General features: G+C 43.0%; 1 protein-coding gene across 1 annotated transcript in view; it reads left to right on the forward strand.

Moving 5' to 3' along the window:
* Positions 1 to 17,693: 17,693 nt before the first annotated feature.
* CDH17 (cadherin 17) overlaps positions 17,694 to 25,575 on the forward strand; it is a 67,831-nt gene continuing 59,949 nt past the window's right edge. The window contains exon 1 of the mRNA XM_012772857.3: positions 17,694 to 18,000. The gene's annotated coding sequence lies outside the window, so the exon portion shown is untranslated. The remainder of the gene's footprint in view (positions 18,001 to 25,575) is intronic.

Raw genomic sequence — 25,575 nt, forward strand, 5'->3', positions numbered from 1 at the left:
AGCCCTTGGACTGGGTTTTCACATGCGTTGTCACAACTGCACTGGGAGACATGGTGCTCTTCCCACTGGTTGGAGGTCAAGTGACTTGTCTAAGGACACATGGCTGTCTGCATTGAATCCACATCTTCTGCTTCTCAGTCCTGTGCTTGCTGCTCTGAGCTGGCTAAGACTCTTCCGTGCCTCCCAGATTTTCCCACCTGATGAAACAGTAGCAACATTTGCCAAGCACTTACTCTGGGTCCAGCTGCAGGCATTATCTCACAGCACTCTTGCAGCAACCTCATTAGGCGCTACTGTCACTGTCCTTTCGCAGAGGAGGAAACAGGCTCCGAGATGTTGAGTCCTTTGCTCAGAGCTCCACGGCTTGGCAGCAGCATTTGACTCCAGGTCTGTCTGGGGCAGCCATGCTGCACTGCCTTCCAGAAGCATCGAGAAAGAAGACTCTGGGAGGACGGCGGACTCTGTTCTCTCCCAGAGACTGCAAGGTTGTCCCTATGGCGGGGTCCTTCTTGGGCTCTCCCTGGAGGACGGGGAGCAGGCCAGAGGCATCCGGGGGGCTGGCTATGAAGAGACACAGCCAGGTCTGTTCCCAGGGTGAAGGCCCTGAGGTTGGAGACTCATAGACTTTCAAGGCCCCAAAGACATTCCAGCTCCCTTGGACCCGGAGGCCCCTAAAAAGAGCCAGCCGAGAGGCAGGAGCACCGTCACTGTCCAGGAGGGATGATGGCAACTGGCGGGGAAAGGCACTTCTAAGGGTTGAGGCCCTCACCTCCCTGTGCGCCTGCCAGCCTGGGTGACCCCCACCCTCGGGCCCCCAAAGGCCGTCCTTTCCCCAAAGCCTGCCTGTGGGCCTTCCCCCAGCACCTAGGGGTGCTGAGAGCAAGTCACGTTAGGGCTTCTGCACAGCCTCAGGCCCCCGAGGGGAGGCTGACACACAGCGGAGCCCGTCCTAGTTCCCAGAGAGGGTGCAGAGCTAAATTGCCAACAGGACAGGCAGAGCCCACACACCTATTGTTTGGTTTAGACACTTTACCTCATCCCAGTAACCCATGAGGCAGGTAGTCTTCATTCTACAACTGAGGAGCCTGGGGCTTGGGTAGGTTAAATAACTTAGCCAAAAACACTCAGCTGGAGGGCAGCACGGGCGGGATTCAAACCCAAGTCCTGCGGTGTCCAGAGTCAGGGCTCCCCGACCACGTTCCTGCCCCTCACCCTGCACTCCCAACCCATGGCTTTCCACACTTGCATGGTTCAAAGTCCACTGGATATGACCACACCTCATAGGAGGTAAGTGGCTGGTCAGTGGGGGCCTCCCTGCCCGCTGAACGCTGGCCCTGCCTGCTTTTGTTTTTAATTATCTTGCAAGCGGCCATGATAAGCTGAGAGTCACTGGTTAGCAGCAGGAAGTGTGTGGGTCGTGCAGACACTCTGAAGGGACCTTCTACGGTAGCCAGCAGCTCGGGCACGGTCAGGGCTGGAGTAAACAGCAGTCCAGAGCTGGATCTGCAAGCTGCAGGGGGCTGATCCAACTCCTGCAGGCCCCGGGAGAGGTGGCTCTGATGGCTTAGTCACCCCGCCGGTGACAGAAACTGATGGATGAAGGTCACGGCCTCCACGGAGACGGGAGTGAGGCATGCATGGGTGCGTCACGGTGGAGCGGCTCACAGTCATGCCCTAAAGCCAGGGACCTGGACCAAGCTGTCTCCACAGCCGCCCTCCCATAAAGTAGATGATTAATTGTCATAAAAGCTCCTCGCAGATTCTGGGAGGCTCCAAACTGGGTTTGCACTCAGCGTGAGAGAGAGAGAGCTTCACATTCAATTAGTTTTTATCTGACCTGCCTGCTGTCCTGCGGGAGGGGCCGTGGCCTGGCTGCCAGCTGAAATGCGCTGCCAGGGCCGGGGGAGCCGCAGCTCGGGGCCTCCCCGGCTGGCTCAGAGGCGCTGGGGCGAGCTTGCGAGCGGCGAGAACTGTAGCCGCCAAACACCGAGCAGATGGGGAATAATGAGCTTAATTGTCCTCTTTCCCGCCCCCGGAAGACCTGGGGAGGTAAAATCAAGCCTGTGTATTCTCTTGGAATTTGAAAGAGGAATCAGGTGGCAGTTTTGTTTTTTTGTTTTCTCAAGACACATAATTTTTGGAAGGGGACATTTCCAGCGTGCACAGATGATGCTGACCCTGCCTTGGCAGAGAGGTGGGCTGGGACTGGAGCCTCGGGCGGGCTCTTCTCGGTCCGGTGTTTGCTGTGCCCCTGGGCATGTCTGGGTTTTGCATCCTGTCCACACAGGGTTGGCGAACAGGTACTGGGGCATGAGGCCTGCTCTGAGCCGCCGAGCACGGGTGCTGGGCAGCAGGATTTGATCACTGGAGTGAGCAGAGAGGTGTGACCCCAGCTGGTTCTCAGCTCCTGATCTGAGTCCCCCACCAGGTGTGGGAAGGACAATGTGGCCATAGGAGCACTAAAGCACTGGTCTTGTTGAAAGCAGTGTAGACGGGATCAAGGAAGCTAACAGGATTGTTCATTGGAGCGAAAAGTCCCAGGAGGTGGGTTGGGATGGGAGTATTTGGGTCCGGGGACTTGGGATCACCTTATTCAGGCTTCAAATAAGGGCAGGGTGCAGTGGAGGCCTGGGAGCTTGGAGTTTCAGGAATAAATGTTCAGAACTCTGACCACCGAATTAGATGTAGTCCCAGAGCTTGAGTTGACACAGCTGGATCCCCCACTTGCCCATTGAGTCATCTTGGGAAGGTTATTTAACCTCCCTAATCCTCAGGTTATAAAATGAGGGTAATGACTATTCCCCTGCTAGCATTGATATGAGGACGACGTGGAGCGACACCAACACGCTCAGGCTGTTGCAGTATGTGTCTGAGCCCTCCAGCCTGACACAGTCCTCTTCCCTTTGACAGCCCCGCAGACCTACCCGGGGCCACTCCGCGTGCTCTGGCCTGTCCAATCTCCCCTCCTCCGCAGCTCTCGGCATCCTTTGGGACACTTTGTTCTTCTTCTGATGACCTCTCGCTCTCATTTCCTGCCTCTGCAGAATTTCAAGCCCCCCTGAGTTACGGCATAGACCAGACAACAACTTAAAACCCAGTATCAGACATTACCCTTCTAAAGTCTCTCAGCCATCTCACTAGCCACTTGTTCCAATTAGTTAATTCTACATAATCATCCCAAACGTAGTGATGACATTTCTGTGTATCAGCAATGTAGGATCGGCTGGGCGGCTCTTCTGGTTTCAGCTGGATTTTCATATGGGTCTTCAATGAACTGTGGGTCAATTTGCTGGCCTTTTTGGGACTTTCTCCTAAGTCTGGGGTCTTGGCCGGGACACTTGGGCTCCGGACCATGTGGCCCATCAACATTGCAGCAGATCAGCTCAGGCTTGTCGGTATGGCCAGTGAGTGGGGACGTGCAAGGTCCCTGAGATCTGGGCTTGAACTGGGAGCCACTGCATTCTGTTGGCGAGAGCAAGCCACAGGGTCAGCCCACGCTCAGGGGAGGGGAAACAGACTCCACCCTTGAGCAGGAAGAGTTGCAAAGTCATATTGCAAATGGCATGGAGGCAGGAGGAGTGAAGTATTGTATCCAAGGTTTGTAACTTACCACACCCTCTTTCCCCAGTGTCTTTTTGTTGGATCTCCAGTCTCTCCTCCTGGACTGTCTAGATCTCTTTCCAAATATTCTTCTCTCTGTTCTAGGGTCCCCAACTCTTCTTCCCATTTGAAGAAGACTCCAAATTCTTGTAACTTTATTGTACAGAACATTTATTTTCTTTGTTGACAATTTTTCCTTTTCCTATCACGTTCACAACTGAAAATGATCCTAAGTGTGTTTGACTGAAGTAAACCAGTGGTTCTCAACCTGGCATCGGAGTCAGAGTTTAAAATTGCAAAGTTTTAAAAACATTACTGATGCCTGGGTTCCACATCCAGGACTGGGGTAGATTTTGGATACTGGTATTTTTTAAAAGATCCCAAGGTGGTTCCAATGTGTCGCTACGCTTGATAACTACTGGAATAAATAAAAACACCGTGACTCTCAGATGAATTTTGCTTCCCTGAAATATGGACGTCTAGAAGTTGTTTTTGTTTTTTGTTTTTCTTTAGATGAGCAGGCTCCTCCTTCCGGTTATATTGGTAGAGTGCCAGTGCCCTGCAGGTACTACGCATAATATAAGCTGCCTTCACGGTGACTGTTGCCGTCACCCGCAGTGCATTGTGGGGGTGAGGAATGAGGGCTCTGAGATAGCACTTGACCCCTCTTCGCTTTAGTTGCTGCATCTGTAAATTGAGTATAATTAAAATACTTACTCATAAACAGCTACCTACATCATAGGATTGTCGTGAGGGCTAGATGTCTAAATGCTTGTACTTAGATGTACAGTAAGAGTTTAGTAAGTGGTGGCTACTGTGTAATCACCATTCTATTCCTTCAGCATCCTGTCGTTTATTAAGCCCATGTTCAGTTTGCTTTCTCTTTGGTCCAGTTTCCAAGCAAATGAGATGACAGGAGAGGCAGACTCAGCAGGACCCTTCCACGTCTAGACACAAGGACAGAATTAGAATCTAGAAGAATGACACATATCCAAAGTCATGTGACTGGTGATTGGTAGAACTCAGACTAGGGGAATCATGGGAATTATAACTGTCATTGTTTCCATCCTTGTATCGGGCTTTGTGTTAGGTATTTATCTTTACTATTTTAGTGATCTCTCACAACTCCAAGAAATAGAGATTACTGGCTCCATTTCATAGTCAAGAGCAGGGGTCCTCAAATGTTTTAAACAGGGGGCCAGTTCACCGTCCCTCAGACCATTGGAGGGCCAGACCATAGTTTTAAAAAAACTGTAAACAAATTCCTATGCATACTGCACATATCTTATTTTGAGGTAAAAAAACAAACGGGCAAAAACACCCGCATGTGGCCCTCGGGCCGTAGTTTGAGGAAGCCTGGTCAAGAGAATGGAGGCTCAGAGGTGTTATGACATCACAGCACACGCGTGAAGAGTCAGGTCACACTAGCAGGACTGTGTAAGGCATTGAAACGACATTTTTAAAAACCCTATAAAATTTCTACTCACCTTAGAATACACTGTTCACCTCCCCACAGATGCAGAACGAGATTATCTCCATAGTTATGATTTTAAGAAGGCCCTGATTTTAAAAAAATCACTTCCCCAAAATAAAAATCAGAAAACCCAAATTTCATTTCAGCTTCCTTTCATCTCATTCATTGAGATGTAAAAATAAATTAGTACTTAATTTAAGGTTTTAATTTCTGATAAAATGGAAGCAATCCTGAAAGAAACTAAAACTTACCGTGACCTAAAAGAAGCAACACCGTGTAGGAAAGTGAGCACTGGATTAAGAATCTAGTATGATCTCAGATTTTAAATAACCTTCTTAAGTTAAAATTGGCTAGCTCAGTAAAAGTCATGTATTCGGGAAATTATGGAGGAAAGGCATGGACAAGATATTATTTAGTAGAAAAAAATTTAAATTATAAAATATTTAGAAAACACACAATTTTATTATGGTATTTATTATCAACCAATGTATGTGATACTACTATGTAAAATAAGAAGGGAAAATTAAAAAATGATACATCTCAACAGGCCTAATAATGTCTCATTAGCACAAAAAATTATATAATTAGAATGCAGTGTAGTAGAGTGGTTACATTTTTAGACTTGGGAATCGAACTTGCTGGGTTCGAATCCTGGTGGTTCCAATTTACACGTTGAGTTCCTTTGTGCAAGTTTGTTTACACTCCCTGGGTCTGAGCTTCCTTACCTAGAAAATGGTGATAATAATGGTGTGTGCCTCATAACTAGTGTTGTTTTCAGATCTGAAGGAGTTAATATGTTATTATCTTTTCCCTGGTGAAGGATGCTCTCACACTTATCACCTAATTGCTAGTAATATGGTTTTTGAATTAAAGCAACCACTTTCCTGGTTTCTGATCATTATCTTTGTATTAAACTGCCTGGAGTACCCTTTGGCAACTGCAAGTTAGTACTTGCACATGTGAGTACTAAGTACTAAGCCTTGGCTTAGACTGACTGATCGTGCATTGTTTTCCAGCCTGGCTATGACTTTCAGAACTTTGACAAATGTGCACTGGTCAACTGTTTGCAGGAAGAGGCGCCATGGGGGGGGGGGCAGACTCTCCTGCGTCACTCTCACCAGAAGACGGCCACAGCAGAACCGGCTTGCTCTGGGGTCCCCGCTGGGTCACACGCCATGGACTAGAGTACCTGTGACTCTGCCACACCCTCAGCCTCTCCGCCGCTCCCCAGGCCCCTGGTCCTGCTGAAGGCCAGGTGGCGAACTGAAGCAGGAGCAGGACTCTCTTCACCATTTGATGCACAAATTTGGGGGGTGGGCAGGAGGAGGGCATGGGAAGAAGAAAGGAGATAGAAAGACCACGTTCCCAGACCAAACCCCAACACAACCTTTAAAAGCAGACAGCCCAGGTGCTTCTATAACAATCACCGTCTGGACGTTTCTACCCTCTGAACACCCAGCCGTGAACAAACGCAGTTCTAACCACGAGCCGAGGACATGGTCTTTCAGAGGAGCCCTGGAGTGGGCCGTTCAGGGGCCTGTAAGGGGCCGGCTAGAGACCAAAGAGCAGCCTCGTCACTCGCTGCCTGCATGGCAGCGGCTCTTTGGAGTAGCTCTGCGGCCGACTCCCAGCAGCGTGAGTCTGGGTGTAGCGGTGCAGGGGTGGGAGGCCTGGCTCGTGGCCGCAGTAAGAATCTCCAGCAATGGCGACTGTCCAGAGAGTGTGGCGAGTTGGGAAACATGGACACATCTTCCTCCCAAAAGCACCCCCAAATTTCTTTAGAAGGGGAGGTTCGCAGGCTTGGCTGTGTCTCTGCGGGAGTGCGCCTCCCCACAGTTCCCCGAGCCAGAGGGGGATCACGGAACAACACGGGTGTGACGCGCTCACCCTCACGGACGCCTCTGCTGCTGACGTTTCTGACCTTCCTGTTTTCCTTACCCGTGGGGAAGCCGGAAGAGAAGTCACAAGGGATATTTGAGGACCTGTGTTCAAATGGAGATTCTTCCATCTATTCTCTGATGAGTGCGGGGGCAAGTCACTTAACCGAAAAGAGTTTGTGAGAAGGGGATTTAGCAGTATCTACCTCAGAGGTTTTAAAAATAGCATCTTAGATACATAATGCCAGTTTTCAGAATCAATGGGTTATTTTTCTCATTAAAAAAGAAGAGATATGGCCAGGCGCAGTGGCTCACGCCTGTAATCCTAGCACTCTGGGAGGCCGAGGCGGGCGGATTGCTCGAGGTCAGGAGTTCAAAACCAGCCTGAGCAAGAGCAAGACCCTGTCCCTACTATAAATAGAAAGAAATTAATTGGCCAACTAATATATATAGAAAAAATTAGCCAGGCATGGTGGTACATGCCTGTAGTCCCAGCTACTTGAGAGGCTGAGGCAGCAGGATCGCTTGAGCCCAGGAGTTTGAGGTTGCTGTGAGCTAGGCTGACGCCACGGCACTCACTCTAGCCTGGGAAACAAAGTGAGACTCTGTCTCAAAAAGAAAAAAAAAGAGGAGATAAAACCCTAGCTTGGAATTGACGCAGTGATGCTCAGCGTTCCTCTCACCGGGCCTGCGCCTCCTTGGTGCGCCCCACGGCGGCCTTGGCGCTGGCATCGGCACCTGGCGCTTCCTTTCTCACTTTGTCGTGAACCTTGCTCAAGTGTGTGTGTGTGAGTGTGAGTGTGTGTATGAGTGAGAGAGAGAGAGAGAGAGAGAGGGAGAGAGAGAGATTGTAATGTTAATTTATGTGTCGACCTGGCTGGGCCATGGTGTCCACATGTATAGTCAAATGTCTTCTGGATATTTCTGTGAGGGCATTTTTGGGTGAGATTAATGTTTTAATCAGTGCACTGTGAGGGAAGCAGGTTGCCTTCCCCTATGTGGGTGGGCCTCATCTAATCAGTTGAAGGCATGACTAGAACAACAGACTGGCCTCCCCAGCAAGAGGGAATTCTGCAGTGGACAGCTGGCCTTTGGGCTTGAACTGTGGCATTGGCTCTTCCTGGCTCTCCAGCCTGCCAGCCTCGGTAATCACATGAGCCAATTCCTTAAAAGAAATCTCTCCGCATATGGTACACAGCCTACTGGTTCTGCTTCTCTGGAGAACTCAGACTCACATCTGGGCCAGGGAGAGACAACAAGAACATTGGCATTTTCTTTTCTTTTCTTTTTTTTTTTGAGACAGAGTCTCACTCTGTTGCCTGGGCTAGAGTGCTGTGGCATCACCCTAGCTCACAGCAACCTCAAACTCCTGGCCTCAAGCAATCCTCCTGCCTCAGCCTCCCAAGTAGCTGGGACTATAGGTATGCGGCGCCATGACCAGCTAATTTTTTCTATATTTATATTTTTAATTGTCCAGCTAATTTCTTTCTATATTTTTAGTAGAGTCAGGGTCTTGCTGTTGCTCAGGCTGGTGTCAAACTCCTGAGCTCAAACAATCCACCGGAACATTGGCATTTTCTACTGCCTTCTCTAGGCTGAGGGCTTTACTGAACAACCCAGTTCACAGCTGTTTTCCCACAAAGATTTTGCATTTGAGAAATAACCTTTTTTGTCTCATGCTCACTTTTCATTTGCTTATTTATTTGGGATAAATTAAAAGTATAGGATGTGAGAATAGTATGGTGATTATTAGATTGCACTGTGTTTAAGTGAGTCTTAGACTAAGACCAAAGACACACACCTACTCCTCTTTTGAAGACAAAAGACAACACAAGCCAGTTTTAGCAACCTATTTCTACTATAAGTACCTACAAAGCAAACATCATGACATAGTTCTAATATTAATTATTATATATAATTATATATTATACAATATATAATTAATATTACATATTAAATAATTATGTTAATTATTATAATATGATAATAACAATAGCTTCCACTTAGGAGCCCTTACCAGTTATTACGCACATACAGGCCTTTTCCATATGTTATTTCTTAAACATAACAGATGCCGAAGACCTTCCCAATGCACTGAGGAATCACTCTAGGCTCCCAAGTCGTGGTGCTTAATTTCTCCCTCGAAATGATATATGATGAAAGGACCGTCTCCAGATCATTTTCTATTATGTATTTTCTAGTTCAGTCTGTCCTCTCCACAGTCTTCATGTGATGAAGTAAGTATGTATGACACAGTAAATCAGATTTATCTGGATTCAATAGCAGAAAAGTCAGTGTGGCCAGGGAATGTGTATTACTCTGATTCAAGTATTCTGTTTCTATAGAGTTCACATAACCATATGTGGCTGAACAGTGACCAATACATTTAATTTAATAAAGGCACATTTAACGCTCTGCCCCTTTGGAATATAATTGCATTTTGATGATGAGTCATAAAACTCTTAGGATAGCTTGCTGCCTTTGGGTCATCAATTCTCATTGTATTATATCACTACTTTCTAATCAATAGGATGCTAAATAAATTAGCTTTTAGGACATTACTTGCCACAAGGGAAAAGGGCTGCATTTGTCTAAAATACCCTTCATGATCTATTTAAAAGTGATATCAGGTAATGTGGAAAAAAGGAGCTGGGAAATACACTTCCTTATTTTCATTTCCCACAGCACTTGCCAGGCTCTCTGAATGCTTTTGCCCTGGATTTGCTGTCTAGAGAAATGACTGAGGCATGATCTATCTTCTGAACACACTGGCTTTCCTGGATGGTGCTATTGCCTTTATTGCAAGGGTTAGAATTTTTACCCAGAAAATGCTCTGTGTGTGAACCCTGTAGTGACACCAACCACACGTGTCCACAAAATGCTGCTCCATTGCCTACCAAACCCAGACAGTGGAGAAAGGGTTTTGCAGACAGACTGCCCTAGGTTAGAGGACAAGCTGGGTCACTTACCCACTGTGTGACTCTGAATAAATTACTCAACCTCTCTGAACCTCCTCCTTATCAGTCAAAATGTGGTGATACTATCTATGTCATGGTGGTTGTGTTAATGAACCCAGAAGGGGTGGGGCGGCTCACTGTTGCTTGCAGCACAGAAAGCTAATTACTGAGACAAGGAGGCTTGTCAAAGAAGAAAGGATTTATTGCAGGAGATATATCAGCTGGGAGGTGGGAGGTATGGACTGCCTCAAATCAGCCTCCCTGACCCACAGGCCAGGAGTTTTTCTGGAGATAAAATAAATAATGCATGAGGGGAGTGAGCATCCTTACATGTTTGGGTAGAGTGCAGGGCACACAAGCACAGTGAGAAATCATGCTAGGACGTACGTCTGATGATCAAAAAATGGCAGAGAAGTCTCTCCTAGGGTGGAGATTTTAGTAGTATAATGAGCTAGGGGTTAATATTTTTTATTCTTTCAGCCTTGTGCACAGGTGGGATGCAGGGAATGGGCTGCTCAATGGGTCCTTGGGCATGATCTATAGTGGGGTGTTACTTTTCTTCTCTGGACAAACAGGCGGTTTGTAGGCTTTGTAGTTATCCTGTGGCTGCAATGAGATTCCCCTGTGTCTGGGGAAGAAACTCAAAAGGAATGCATCAGTACAATGGAAAGTTACAAAGTTTTGGTCAGCAAATCTTACTGAGTCTGTTAAGTGCTCTCTTTTCTTTTCTGCCTACTTTGAAAGTGCAGTTGCTATGTTACTGGTATTGAGATAAAATTCACTGTCAATGGTATCATCAATTCAAGACCACTTAGAATAGCCAGCTCTAGCCACAATGTGAACACTGAAAACTCACTTAAAACATAAGGGAACTAACAACACTATTAAAAAAACATTTTCTTGCATATGGAGTCAGTTACGACTTTCCCCCTTCTTTTTGTTCATTCCTCAATCTTGGGGAGTCAGGGCGTTGACTGATCTGGCTGCTTCCTGCGAAGTGGGGCATAGCTGGGGAGTGAGGAATGAAAGTTTTGAGCCTTCTACTGAAAGTTCTCACAAGTCGTAGGTGAATGATTAAATGTCTCTAGTACCATTACTTGGGTGCTTTTGTCTATTGTTTTGAAACATTTTAATCCACATTTAATTAACTTATTTGTCACGAGGCAAATCCAGAAAATAAGTAGTAAAAGGGAAAGGATAAATTTCAAGATCCCAGAAACAGTAGAGTGAGAATGCAAGAGCATAATTTGGAGAACTAGTCTCCCATTCCTAGATCATCCTTGTTACCCTGTTACAACCATGAAGCTTCTTGTCTAATTTTATCAGTATGTATTTCCACTTCAGTGGAGGTATTTATTATATAAGTGCTGCATGAAGAATTAGCTGTAACACAAACACTCATTTTTTCTGCTAAAATATAGCTAAGAACAATGTGGTTACCAAGAACCACTTGAGCTAAAGCTTTTTGTTGAGCAGCTGTTGCTAATGCAATTTCGTTAGCGATAGTTCTCCAGGTTATGGATTCTCAAGGTTGCAGAGCACATGTGGATGAGCTGCCACTCCCCACCATGGTTAGTGGGAGATACTGGGAGATACTGCTTTGGGGCTCCCCAGATGGAGCCTCATCTAAAATCCCCTATGTTATTCTTGAAAACAATTTCAGGAAACTGGTCCCGTGAACAACTTCAGATCTGTTATAGACCAAGAAGGGAGTGGTGAAGAGTCCTAATAAACAAGTGTCCCCTATTGACCAGCTGTTTAAGCAACCATAAGCCCAAGGAGTTCCTCCCTTGCCATCAGAGACCAAAATATACCCAAGGGGTGCACAAACAGTACCTGCTTCTGTTTGAAGGTTTATAGAGCCATTTTTAGGTAACATTAGGGTTAACATCTTAAACCAAGGATTGTATAAGAGAGTTGATCCTGTCCCTCCAGGAGGTCACAGGCTGCTAGTTTTCCCAAGCCTTGAGGATACAATCTTTGCTGGCATATTATGGTACAGATAGGAGTCTCATTGTCCTTATCTGATGGGCTAAAACATTTGTTAGTAAGATAATCTGAAGAGGGTGGTGCGGAAAAGACCACAACAGTCAAGTGTTTACAATAGGTGGTCAGTTTAGGGAGACCGTTTGCCCAGTAGAAAGTACACTTGTGAGATTGTTGGTCCTTGCTGTCACCTTGTACATAAGTCTGATAAGGGGCTGGGTAAGAGACATGGGACCTCTGAGTATGGAGTTATTGCATATGCCTGTAGGTGATCTGAGAGACAGGCTTCTATAAGTTCAATGTCCAGGAGGGTACATTAGTGAAATTGTGTACAGGGACAACTATAGAGTCAGAATGGTCCTGCACTGAACAAGGTTTAGGATGACAAACCCAGCAGTGAGACAAGTTAGCGGAGGAGGCGATCATTTCGGGGAGAAGGTGGAAAGGTTCAATAAGACAATTAATATAAAATGCTTAGTGCATGGTCTGGAATGATGATTTATAAATGGCAGGTAGTATAATTGCTTGTAACCCGGTCATCAGCTAAGATGTCCCTGACCATAGGAGACTCAGACAAAACTCTCTACACCTCAGATCATGCTGTGGAAGGCTACAGACGTCCCCACAGTTCCTCCGACTTCCGGAGGCTCAGTCTCAAGCGGACAGTCTGTGCTGTCCCCTGCATTCTGCCCTCGCCTCCAGCTCCCCGGCTTCTGTGTCCACATGTGCTGTGTGTGTTTCCCCCCGCACCCGCGGGACACGAATCCCAGCTCAGGTGGGAGGTTTTACGTGATTTAGATGCTAACAAGACAGAACGATTCAATACCCACACTTTAGTAGGTTGGCCTCCACGTTCACCTCTAATTTAGGAATCTTCTTTCAAATTTTCTGTAAGGCCAGATCCAGAGTGTGAAATCTGAGGGTTCAACACACGGTGCTATGGTAGAATCGTCTCTTCCCGGGCAGCTTTCTGTTTAGAATGTGTTCATTACTATCCTTAAAGAAGTAAATGTCTTGATTGTTTTATAAAAATCATTCACTCATTGTTGACCCAGACCTTCTGCTCAAACACAAAAAGAGGAAGGTAGGGAAAGTCAGGGTGTGTGTGACTTGAATGTTCTCACTTTAACATTTTTTTTTAATAGAAAATTTAGAACATAAACAAAAGTAGAGAGAATAATGCAATAAACAAATGAACCTTAGCTTGGGGAATTCTCAGCTCATGCCCAATCTTCTTTCATCCACGTTTCTTCCTCTGTACCACGCTAATCACCCCTCACAACCCAAATGGAGTCTTTTGAGGCAAACCCAAGACAGCAAGCCACTTCATCCATAACTATTGCCATATGCATATGTAACTGATAAGAACTCTTTAAAAAATGAAACCACATAACCATTGTCACACTCAAAAATGGACATTTGAATTTCCCTAATTATACTTTTTCCTTTTTTATATATATTTTTAAGAGCTGGTTTGTTTCAACCAGGGTTTCAACATTCTCTTCAATTTCTTTTAATGTACAGGCTTCTTCTCCCTTTTTTCCCTTTTCGGTTTATATACAGAAGTCTCAGAGTCATTTGTTCTGGAGTTTCTCACATTTTGTATTTTGGTGATTGTAACCGTGGAGTGTCATTTCATCTGTAACCTATTTCTCTGATTAGCATTTCATATAAGTTTTAGACTCTAGAATCAGAAGTTTGATCTGATTCAAGCCTAATTGTTTTCATCAGGAATCCCTCAGAAGGACCATCGCATCCTTCTCTCAGGAGGCACATAGAGGTCCGTGCATTTGCGGTGACGCCATCATTAATGATCTTTGCCTAGACCCACTATTTCAGTAGGGGTTGCAAAATGGTAATATGCTAATTCTATCATTCCTTCATTATTAGCTGGAAGACTTCCATGAAGAGAAAACTTTCCTTAAAAACTTTTTGGTTACCCTGAGATACAGTTTATACATCAAAGACGGGTTGATTCTTGCCCTATGTTTACATGTTTTCAGGATAGTAAGTTGGTTCCCTGGCAACTTCTAAAGGTGGTCAATGAGTATTTGTTGTTGAGTATAATTATGACCTCATGGTTTTTAATATATTTGATATGTTTAAGTTCATCGAAGTCATTATTCTTACTGGTTCTCAAATTTTTCCATCTTTTGCCAGTGATAGCCTCTTCTTGTTGGCTCTGAATGTTCTGATACAACTCCAGTTTTTGGTAACTTCCTTATTGTCTGGTCTGACAAATGTTCTAGGCACATTTTGTATATTTCCTGCCTCAGACTTATAGTCAGCAATTTTCCCAAGGAGGCTTGGTTCCTGTAGATGTTATTTTGCAATGATGTTTAAAAATCATAAGCTGGCTTTAGGGCTTCGCTTTGTTTAAGAGTTGGGCATTGTCTTTAGCCTTTTTTAGTGGACGGAGTTGAAAACAATACTTAAGAGAAAATGCATCATGAGTTCATACTAATATTTTGAATTTGAATTTAGTATTGCAGGTTTTTAAAATTTAACTTCTTTTATTTTATCTTTCTCTCTTCTATCTAAGAGTCTTGGTTCCAGACAATATTAACATAATTACTTATTTGCTTTACTATACATTTTAGAATAATAATATTGATATCATTGCTAATGGCATGATTTCTGAAAACAGTTTAAGATTTTTTTAAAGTTACTTTTTGTCCTTAGGATCTATCTCACTAGGGAAATACAAATAACTGTTTTTAAATTACTTGGATTAATTCCTCTCAGTGGTTTTATTGCCAACTCAATACACAGTGAAGTTCATTTGTTTCATTTTACTTTCAAATTTTAGGAATTGTTTTTTTAAATTTTGATTTAATGTTGTTTTATACAAATTTGTAAAGCATTTACAAACTTTCAGTGTTAAATCTTTAGAGTAAATTATATTTAGAAAAGTTCTAGCTTCTGTTCTTGTTTTTTCCACTTGATCCGTCTTTTTCCCTGTGGTAACTAAACAAAGGTGTTTAGCCTTATATTTTCTGAAGTATAAGTAAATGCATATATACACATGTTTATGTATGTATATAATTTTATAAACATACATATATTTTACATATCATATATTTTATATATGTAATATTTGTAGCTACCCCTTGTTAGATAATTAGATAAATAGAAGCATACTATATATACTTTTTTTCTACCATGCCTTTTTCACTTAACAGTATGTTCCAGAGATTGCTCCACAATGGTATATAGAAATCATCCTCATTTCTCCTCCACCCAATTCTTTTTAACAACTGCAAACTATTGGTTGAGTAGATAAATCACATTTCACTCAACTAGAACTATACTGGTGGACATCTTTGTTGTTTCCAGTTGTTTTGTTTTTTTGTAATAACTAGTGCTGCAATGAATAACCTTGTACATACATCTTTGGACAATTTTTTTAGTGTATCTATAAGATATATTCCCAGAAGTGAGATTTCTAAGACAAAGGGTAAATGTAACTTCACTAATATTGTCAAATTCCCATCCATGGGGCTATATCATTTTGCATTATCAGTAGCAATGTATGAGAGTAACTTTTTCCACAGCCTCACCAAAAAGGCATGAAATTTGGGTTTTTGTTAATCTGATAAGAATAGTTTTTAATTTACATTTTTTTATTTTTAGTTTAAAAAACGTGTTTGAGTCATTTGCATTTCTTTCCCAAAAACTGTTGTCCATATTGCTTGTCCGCTTGTCTACTATTATTTTTGGTCTTTTTATTTACATTTTTAGAAGCTTTTATATGTTAAGTATATGAAGCCATTTTCTGTTATATGTTGATACTGTTTTACTAGTTTGTCATTTCTTTTTATTTTGCTCTTGGTGTTTGTTTCCATGCAAAATTAAAAAAATTAATATTATCAGTCTTTTCATTGTTGCTTCTGGATTTTGAGTTCTAATTAGGAATATTTTCTATTTCTTGGTTATAGAGGAATTCACTCCTGTTTTCTTCTAATACTTGTATGATTCCTTTGTTTAATAAAAACATTTAAATCTCTGATCTATTTGAAATTTATCCTGGTGTGAGGTGAGGAATGGATCTTTTTTCACATTCATTCAGGTTTTTGACCATTACTGGGCAGCAGCAGCAAGGTAAAGACTTGCTCGGCTTTCTGGTTAAAGTCTGGAAGGCAATTCTCCTGAGTTGCCGACAGAAGGAACAAGCCATAGACACAATCTCTTCAACTTAAGAACATCTGTGGTTAAGAGTCAGCAACAGTTTCTCAAAACTGTTGACCACAAACAGGTGATGTTAGAAGTAACTTGGAGAGTGCTGCTTTAGACTTTGCACAAGTGGATTTCAAAAAAGCTTTCTAGAACCCAACTCGTTCGTAAGTAGAAGAGCTTCTGTACTTTGGATACCAATTAGGTGGAGAGCAAAGCTGACATTCAGTTTTATGAACTGGCAAGTCTGGCCAAAGTACAGGAACATTTCTGGGAGTGAAATAACTTTCTATGTCCTTTATCAACTTCAAATGGGCTGTGGACTAGGCTGTCTGCAATTAGGTAGGCTATCTTTGAAAAGCATACAAGGTTCTCTCTGGGAAGAGCCCTAGGCAACACAAAATACTAAGACATTGCTGCAGGGTTAGCTAGTCCTGTCTAGTAGCTACCTGCAGAAATCAGAGTCCCCACTATGCTTCCAGAAGCCATTTGGTGAGAAATGGTATGTCCAACTTGGGTTCACTATGCTGTCTAGTGGCCCATCTCAAGGACACTCACTGATGCTTGCTGTATTTTATTTCTTAAAATAGAAACTTATCTGAGAATTTGAATTTAATTTCCTGTGGCTTTGTATTTGGTTTGGTATGTTAACCACCAGGTTTTAATTATAGTTTTCTAACTACCTTTGTTAGAAACCCAGATGGGGTGATCAGCCTCCTGCTTGCTTAAGCCTCTGACAGATAGGGCTAATTGCTGTTGGTTTCTGGTCTGAGGTAGTTGGGAGATGGATGGGAAGATACTGTTAGTGCAGGGATAGTAGAGTTGAAAGGCTTAGAAAAGCAATTTATGGCAAATTTTGGAATCTCTATTGGACAGACATGGTTCAGATGTTCCTAAAAAGACTCCTAATCTATCTTAGTTTTTACCCCATTCATTGGGCCATTATAGTTACGAGTTCAAACAGAGGAGGGGTGTGATATCAAGAGCCTAGACTAAGATTTCCAAAGCTATGTTGGTGATAAAAATATAATCCAAAGAACAGCGTTGAAATTGGAATTCAGATCCCAATTTGCCAGTCTCCAAAGTCTTTGGTCTTAAACACTATGCCTTAAAGAATACCAGACTAATCTATTAGGGAGCTGAATCAAGACTGGGAGAGGTGAGTTCTCATTGCCTGTGTCAGGTATAGGAAATGTGTCATTGACACTGAGTCCCACGGGACTGGGTCCTTGGTAATTCTATGATTCTTTGCTTCATGACCAAAAAAGAAAAGGAATGTGTATTCCAAAGATACAAGAAAATTAATTTTCAAAAGTCAAGTTCCTTGAAGATCAATATTAAATTCCAGAACAAAAGTCAGCATTGTTGTATTGGGAGCCACATCCTACCCTAGCCCTGGAGAAGATTTTCAATACTGAGGGGAGGGTACATTTTAGGAAGCCCACTGACTTGAGACAATTCCGTTAGTGCTGGGGGCGAGGTGCTCCGGGTGTTATGCATAACTCTGATTAATACTGACTGGCCAGGCCCGGCTTGTCCGAGGTATGGTGAAGCTAACCACTTCCTTATTAGCTGCAGGAGAGGGCGACCTTCGTCCCGGCTAGCTGGATATGAGTGGGTCAGATGATGCTACTGCTCTATGATAAGGGCGGGTGGGAGGAGATATAAGAATAAATCAGCTGGTGAGGATTTGGGCACAAGGCTCTATGGGATAGAGCGATTGGTGTGATCAGTTAATGGGAATGCCACCTGAGCAGGTTTCTCAGCAGGGTCAGGACTCCTAATGCTAGAACTCTCAGAGAAGATCAAGTGGGAGGGACAGCTGGCGGGCATGTCATTAGGGTGGAGGTATTGATATTTTGGCTGTGGATCTGGGAGTTGACCTGTCTGCTTAGTGGACTTGCACCACCCCTGTCCGTCGCTGTTCTCGTAGGTAAGTAGAGCTGTGCAGGAGACTCGTTCCACAGCTGTTGCCGGAGCTTCAGCTAAGGGCAGCAGATAAAGGCTTTTTTTAAAAAAATATTTTTTATTTTTATATCAGACCTGGATTCAAACCTTAGAGAATCTATTTTGATCTTCTTTGTTCCTCAGTTTCTTTATTTGGAAAGTAATAACTACCTTCCAGTGTTGTTGTGAAGATTAAATGAGATGATAAATACGGAGCAATCAACAGTGCCCAGCAGGCAATAGAGGTTACACTGGCAGTTTTCAATCTCGCCTGCGTGTTGGAACCAAGGGGTCTTTTACAAACGATTGCCGTCGGGATTCCCCAAGGGCCAATCACATCCGAATCCCTACTGTTCTATGCAGCCAGGCTGGAGAAACCCTGTACTAAAAATTTATGATTTGTACTCAGAAAACTCTCTTAGGGAATATAAAAAAGCGGTGGAGTTTGGTTAACTTTTAGTCAAGTCTGGTGTAGTTAACTGCCATTGTTTCTTTGTATGAAGTGCTAACTTAGAAAGGGTATAGCCACCTCTGTCTTGTAAATCTGGTTGGATGTAAGCTTGGTTCTAGTCAATTCTCTGTTTCTCAAGCTTAGGGGAGCAGAATTGAGAATACCTGGGAATAAACAAAATCCCTTTGTAGCCGCGCCTTTTGGAGAAGCTGGGCAGTCTACGCAGGTTTGAACCCAGAGCTCGTGGGCTAAGCGGGTGCACTCACTGCAGCAGGGTGAGTGAGGCCGGGGGTCTCTCCCCAGCAGGGTTTCCGTTCTCCCTCCCTCCTCTGCACCGTGGACTACTCCTGTGGACCACCCCAGGCCGGGGAAGTAAGTAGATCCACAGATGTGAGATTTCAGTTTCTGTGTTTCCTCATGTAGCAAACTGGAAAATTCCAGCTTTAAGATAACATGGCTTTTCCCAGAAATTCTCCTGGGTGGTTCGTGGGACTAGGCTTAATGTTATCCTGAGCGGGAAGACCAAAGGGAGGAATATTTGTCCTGCTTGTCTCCTGAGTTACTGGGTTTGGTCATGTAAAAGAAAACACTCTTCTCTCTTAGGCAGGCAGTGGGGTCGAGGGGCTTACCTAGGGCTGAGCTGCTGAGCTGAACCACTGTGAGAGGGACAGAAGGGCCACTGTGGTCACCTTGGGTTTTTTTGCCTTCTTTGTTCAGAGCAAAGATAATCTTCATGTATGGAAATGTTTTTTATTCACATTTTAAAAAGTAAAACATAAAAGACATAAAATAGTAGATAAAACTAGTAACATGCATATAGTTAAAGGAAAATAAATAAAAATCCTAAGACATTTATGATAATAGAAGACCAGTGATCTGAAGTGACCAGACTGAGGTGACTAAAAATGTGTAACATTTGCCTTGTATATTTATGTCCAGGTAGGATTGGTCGCAGAGAACACTTCCCTATTTTGGGGAACAGCTTTATCGGGATAAAATTCATATACCACCACACAGTTTGCGTACTGGAAGTGCAAAGTCAATAGTTTTCAGTGCGTTTGCAGAGTTTTGCAACCACCACCACAATAAATTTTAGAAAATTTTCATCACTCACAAAAGAAACGCTGTGTCCTTTAGCTCTCAGCCCCCAATGCCCTCCCAACCCCCAACTCCAGGTAACCACTAAATCCACTTTCTCTATGGACTTGCCTATGCTGGACATTTCATGTGAATGGAATTATACAGTAATTTGGCCTTTGTTGTCTGGCTTCTTTCACTTAGGATGATGTTTTCAAGGTTCATACATGTAGCATGTACTGGTGTTTCGTTACTTTTTGTGGCTGAATAGTATTCCACTGTGTGGATAAACCACATTTTACTCATCAGTTGATGGACATTTGGGTTGTTTCAACATTTTGGCCATTATGAATACTGCTATGAACATTCATGTACAAGTTGCTGTGTGACAAATTATTTTTGTGACATACGTTTTTATTTCTCTTAGCTATATACCTGGGAGTAAAATTGCTGAGTCAAATGGTAACTCTATGTGGAAGTTTTTTTTTTTTTTTTTTTTTTGAGACAGAGTCTCACTCTATTGCCCAGGCTAGAGTGCTGTGGCGTCAGCCTAGCTCACAGCAACCTCAAACTGCTGGGCTCAAGCAATCTTCCTGCCTCAGACTCCCGAGTAGCTGGGACTACAGGTATGTGCCACCATGCCCGGCTAATTTTTTTGTATAGTTTTAGTTGGCCAATTAATTTCTCTCTATTTTTAGTAGAGACAGGGTCTTGCTCTTGCTCAGGCTGGTTTCGAACTCCTGACCTTGAGTGATCTGCCTGCCTCAGCCTCCCAGAGTGCTAGGATTACAGGCATGAGCCACCGTGCCCAGCTTATGTGAAAGTTGAGAGAACTTCCAGACTATTTTCCAAAGTGGTTGTATTATTTTACATTCCCACCATAAATCTATAAGGATTCTGACTTCATCACATTCTCTTCAACACTTAGTATTATGTCTTTTTTATAATTATCCTGGTGGGGGTGAAATGTATCTTATTGTGGTTTTGATTTCGCTTATGCCTAATGGTATTGAGCATCTTTTCATGTGCTTGTTGGTTATTTACATATCTTGTTTGTTTTTTAAATGTCTACAGAGATCTTTTGTCTATTTTTTGCTTGAGTTATTTGTCTATTATTGAGTTGTAAGAATTCTTTATATATTCTAAGTATAATTCCTTTCTCTGATATTTGATTTTACAAATATTTTCTTCCACTCTTTGAGTTGTCTTTCACTTTTTTTTTTTTTTTTTTTTGAGACAGAGTCTCGCTTGTTGCCCAGGCTAGAGTGAGTGCCGTGGCATCAGCCTAGCTCACAGCAACCTCAAATTCCTGGGCTCAAGCAATCCTCCTGCCTCAGCCTCCCGAGTAGCTGGGACTACAGGCATGCGCCACCATGCCCGGCTAATTTTATATATATATATATTAGTTGGCCAATTAATTTCTTTCTATTTATAGTAGAGACAGGGTCTCGCTCTTGCTCAGGCTGGTTTCTAACTCCTGACCTTGAGCAATCCGCCCGCCTCGGCCTCCCAGAGTGCTAGGATTACAGGCATGAGCCACCGCGCCCAGCCTGTCTTTCACTTTTTAATAGTGTTTTTTGAATCACAAACATTCTTAATTTTGGTGGAGTTCAATTTATCTGTTTTTAAAAATTGTTATTTGTGCTTTTGGGGTTGTATCTAAGAAACCATTTCCAAAGCCAAGGCCATAAACATTCATCCCTGCTTTCTTCCAAGAATTTTATAGTTTCAGCTCTTACTCTTTTGTCTTTGATACATTTTAGTTAATTTTGCTGAAGGGTGTGAGGTCACGGTCCAATTTCACTAATTTGCATGTGAATTCCATTTTCCCCGTTTGTTGAAAAGACTATCCTTTCCCAGGAAATATTTCTTAAGGGCAAAATTTCCAGAGGCAACCCCATTTTGGTGCCTAGTGAGAGATCCACAGGCAGAGAAGGGAAACCAGTATTTACCAAGCCCTGGTGTCCAAGGACAGAGGCCTAGGTCAGGTGGGTTACAGCAGGCATGTGCATGCCAGTCTCCGATTTGTGCCCACGACAAGAATTCCTTGTCAGTCACAGCACACTGTCTGGCTCAGCTGTGATGACTGCCAGCACTAACACGAAGGAGCGGTGTCCCAGGAAGAGCATGTTTTGCAGGAATTGAACTAGGGAGGTTCACTTTGGGTTTGTGGAGTTTATTGTGCCTGTGGGACATGTGGGTGGAGCCGTGCAGTAGTAGTTGGATATCGAAGACGAGAGCCTTGACCGTAGGAGAGATCTGGGTTGGGGAGAGAGACACGAGATGTTGGCACATAGATTGGAGCAGATCTGACCTCCCAGAGTGAGTGACAATGCAAGATAGTCCAGGCTTGGACCCAAGGAGTCAGATGAGCCCACACTTGGGACTGCCGGGGACTGGCAGGAGAGGTAGAAGAAAAACCAGGAGGGAGTACTGGCCAGGAAGCCAGGGGCAAAGGGCAATTTGGGGAAAGCTACTGATGGTGAATGCTGTGAGAGGTCTAGTGAGGTGAAGACTGGACAGTGTCTGCCCGATCACCATGACAACATTGCGGGTCACCTTGGCCAGGGCAGTAGTCCCTGTGGAGCAGTGGAGGTGGCAGCCACATGCAGAGATCCAAGTGTTAGCTGGATGTGAGCAAAGCCTTGCTTGGTGCACTCTGATAAGAGAGGCAGAGATAGGTCTCAGATAAACCTACAAGATTATTGCCATTTCTTGGAATTTAAAGAAAATCCAAGATCAAATAAAAAGTTCAGCTGACTGTGAGAAAAGAAAACATCTGAGGGAAGATGGGAATGTCTGTGTTGCCAGATCCGGCCTGCACGTTCAACGTCAGACCGACTGCACCGTTGTCTGAGACGTTCCTGCAGAAATGGGTCCTACATGGCGGGGAAATTAATCTCACTTAAGGACAAGCCTTGCTGAAGAATATTAACTGGCAGATAAAACGCAGGATCACTAAGCTGGTGTTTCTCACAGAAGGGTCTATGCGCTCACTCATGTCAGGAATCCAGAGTGCTTTAAAATTGATCCCTCACCAGCAAATTGGTATTAACTGATCAACACCTAAGTGGACATATAGGAATAAAATTTATTGGATGTCGGGCGGGGGTGGGGGGATGGTATATGCATACATAATGAGTGTGATGTGCACCAACTGGGGGATGGACACGCTTGAAGCTCTGACTTGAGGGGGGAGGGGGTCAAGGGCAATGTATGTATCCTTAACGTTTGTACCCCCACAATATGCTAGAAAAAAAATAAATATAAAAAAAAATAAAAATGTTGAACTCAGGCATGTACCCAGAACTTACTAGACCAGGATTTCAAGGTGTAAGGCCCAGTTTTAATAAACTTTCTCATTTAGAAAGCACTAGAAGGCACATGTCCAATACAGCTGATGATGTGAACACTTACTAGCCATTCCGTTCACGTGATTCTCTAGCAGTTCTGTGGCAGGGGAAACTGGAGCCAGATTACAGCCCTTGTCTACTGGGCAGTTGCTTGGAGCGACTATCTATAGATGAAGTTAAATATCCCTGGAATAAACAGCTGCAAATTAGGCCCGCTTCTGTCTGAGTAGATAGCAGGGGTGGGGCGTGGGTGTGTGTGGGGGAATCTTTACTAACCTCAGACTGTCTTTATTAAATATTTTTTGGAAGAACACAAGGTGGCTGTTAGCAGAGATTTTGAAACAGCATTATGTATGATTTAACGTTTCTTCCTTGGAACTAGTGATTCATTTTGTTATCTAAGTTTTAAATCCTGTAATAATTGTCTACAGTGTTCTGGTTTGGAAAATTACCAAAACCCAAATAAAACGCAACAACAGAAAGCCACCAAACAAACAGGAAAAAAACCACAAACCCCAACAAACCCAAAAACAAATATAAGAGCTACATGAAACTGGGAACTGTTTTGCTTAAGTTTACCAGGAAACAGACTCTGTCCTGGCCAGTGGAAGTATTGTAATTAGGGAAGATTCCGCTTCAGCCTAAAACAGTGACTGGCAGAAAATTAGTTTCACTTCATTCCACTAAATAAATGTGGAACAAAAACTGAAAAATATTGGTTTGAGGGGTCAAATTATTTGCGTATCTGGGTTTCCATCAGCCCTGGTTGAGCCTGTAGGCAATCCTTACTATTTGGAATTACTAAATTAAATAACTGAAAGGAATTCAGTTCTAAGAAGTATTTATTGAGTGCCAATGGAAGACAAGTTTTCTGCCATCATTAAGTTAACAAGAGCAAGACGGATATTAATTAAAAAATATTATTATACACTGCTAGGTCAGGCTTGTGTGTTGATAGATTCATGATAAAATATTCTTGAAATATGGGATATGTAACACAAAGAAGAAACATTAAAATGAAGTGCATGAAAAACAGGAAAATTTAGCACTCAGATTCCATTTACTCTGAGTTTTAAACAATAAAAATAGTAGAAATGTAACATACTTGGAATTTTCAGAACAATTCTAAGTTTTCATGAAGTTTTTATCTGGGAGGCTATTCATTCTTTATTCCTCACTAACTAGCATTGTCCATAAATTACTTATTTATTTTCTAGGGCTAATATTGGAGAAATGGTTAAAATATTATTGTAGACAAAAGTTCTGAAATATTTTCATCATTATAAAGCTATTAGTCAAAAGCATCTGCCCAGGTCCTTTTATTTTTATTTTTCTATCTTTTTTGAGACACAATCTTGCTCTGTCACCTGGGCTAGAGTGCCGTGGCATCAGCCTAGCTCACAGCAACCTCAAACTCATGGGCTCAAGTGATTCTCCTGCCTCAGCCTCCCTGGTAGCTGGGACTACAGGCATGTGTCACCATGCCCGGTTACTTTTATCTATTTTTGGTAGAGGTCGGGGTCTTGCTTTTGTTCAGGCTTGTCTTGAACTCCTGAGCTCAAGTGATCCTCCTGCCACGGCCTCCCAGAATGCTAGGATTATAGGCATGAGCCACTACACCTGGCCAGCCCAGGTCCTTTTAATTATTCACTTGTCTTCATCACATAAATCATATCTCCTTTGCTTTAAAAGTGGAATCAGTAATCTTTATCAGTTACATTTTCCTTATTCCTATTATTCTTATTAGTAAGTCAGTATTAAACAATTGTACTAGCAATATTTCACTTTTCCATGAAAATGAGTTCCTAAAATGCAGTGATTTTCACCCTGAAACATGCTCTTAATCTTTGGATTTAATATGGAAGGATATATAAGTGATATAGATGTAACAAATGTATACACAGCTCTCAGAACCATGTTAATCTGTTATCCCAGAGAGTACAGAAAAAGCCTCTATAATTCAGAGATGCAATCACCTGTTAATTTCTTTGATGGATGGTTTTGGCCTTTTCAGAGTTTAATCAACCCAAATGTTTGAGTTGGAAGCTAGAGGCTAGAGGTAGCATAACATGTACAGCAAGGCCCAGTGTAGGAACTTGGCCATCTCCCAACAGGAATGGACTCACACAGAGGGATTTCTTCCTATGGAATTTTTGTTACTCACGTGGAGCTGGAAGAAAAGTAGTCTGAGTCTATAGTTGTAGTGAATAGGTTGGGCTTTGAACTAAACAGACCACAGTTGGAGTCCTGATTCACAGGCTGTGTGACTTTGGACAAAAGGTACAACTTCTCTGGGCCTCCATTTTCTATCTATATACTGTAATCTACTTCATAGATATAAAGATTAAATAAGAAAACATTTTAACATTTTAACTGATATACCAGTATGCCATGAACATAGTTATATAATGCTGCTGAAAAACAATGACTAAAAAATGATACATATACGCACTTTCTTTTTTTAAAAAAAAATCTTATAAAAATACACATGTGCACCTATATGTGTGTGTGTGTGTGTATATATATATATATATATATATATATATATATATGTAAAATGTTTCCAAAGAAGAAGCAACCTTTCAGAGAGCAGTGCCCTGTGAAGAGATGGTTGACATTGATTCCAGGAAGTGAAACATGTGGCAAGTGGAAGCTATTTGCTTTTGTAGATCAAGGTCAT

Source organism: Microcebus murinus, chromosome 7 (assembly GCF_040939455.1).
Source record: "Microcebus murinus isolate Inina chromosome 7, M.murinus_Inina_mat1.0, whole genome shotgun sequence".
Lineage (NCBI taxonomy): Eukaryota > Metazoa > Chordata > Mammalia > Primates > Cheirogaleidae > Microcebus > Microcebus murinus.